The following is a 972-nucleotide window of genomic DNA, read 5'->3' as shown; positions in this document are numbered from 1 at the left end:
AAGATTTTTATTTTATTTTTTACCGATTCTTATCTTTTTTAGGTCTGGATTTTGACTGGGCCATTCTAACACATGAAGAGGTTTTGATTCTAATAGAATCTAGCTCATTCTTTATGCTTAGATTAGTCCTGTTTGAGGGGGAACTTCTGAATCAGACTCAAGGCTTTTGTGGCCTTTAACATATTTCCTTCGGGGACTACTCCGTATGTAGTTTACTCCATCTTCACTTTAATCCCTTAAGCTTCCCGGCTGATGGAAAGCATTCCCATAGCATTATACTGCCATCATGCATGTTTCCTGGACGGGGCCGCCTTTTACAGCTGCCTTTTGCATCTCTGCTTCTGTCTCCTTGAACCCCAGTCGGCCTCGGCAGATGGCCGCTCACACTGAGCCTGGTTCTGCTGGAGGTTTCTTCCTGTTAAAATTTAGTTTTTCCTCTCCGCTGTCGCTACAAGCATGCTTAGTGTGAGGGATTGCTGAAGAGTCAATGATTTGATGCAATCAACTGCTTTTCCTAGTTAGAAAACTTTTAATCAATTTGACTGTATGATCTGGTGAACTGTAAAGTGCCTTCAGATGGCATGTGTTGTGAATTGGCGCTATATAAATAAACTGGTTTGAATTAAATTATTTCAATCTTTAAAACACCTTTTAGATTAAAGGTTTGGATCTAAACTAACAGTCTGGTTTCTGTTTTCATTATTGTTGTTAAATTTCCCTTGAAAGTTCAGGTGTTATTGTTTTGCAAAAAGAGAGGATACCTTTCATTTTTAAATGGAAATAATCTGGTTCTGTTTTCTAAGTTCTGGTGGACAGTGCTTAAAGTATTGCTGCTGTTTAAATTTTTACCACTAGATGTCAGTGTAACTCAAAAAGCTGATGTGAAGTTTGAATGTAGAACTGAGGAAATGTTAAAGCTGGAGTCAGATCAGTAAGGAGGACTGTAAGGTCCATCAGAGGGAAATGAAAGAA

At 38.5% G+C, this 972-nt stretch overlaps 1 protein-coding gene across 1 annotated transcript in view; it reads right to left on the bottom strand.

Annotated features, from left to right (window-relative positions):
• The window catches only part of ippk (inositol-pentakisphosphate 2-kinase), a 21,021-nt gene that overhangs the window by 5,283 nt on the left and 14,766 nt on the right, over nucleotides 1–972 (bottom strand). The window lies entirely within an intron of this gene.

The sequence above is a fragment of the Cyprinodon variegatus genome, unplaced genomic scaffold (assembly GCF_000732505.1).
Source record: "Cyprinodon variegatus isolate N-32 unplaced genomic scaffold, C_variegatus-1.0 Scaffold2261, whole genome shotgun sequence".
Taxonomy (NCBI): Eukaryota; Metazoa; Chordata; class Actinopteri; order Cyprinodontiformes; family Cyprinodontidae; genus Cyprinodon; species Cyprinodon variegatus.
Note: the sequence above shows the minus strand (reverse complement) of the source record. Positions and strands in the feature narration are given on the sequence as shown.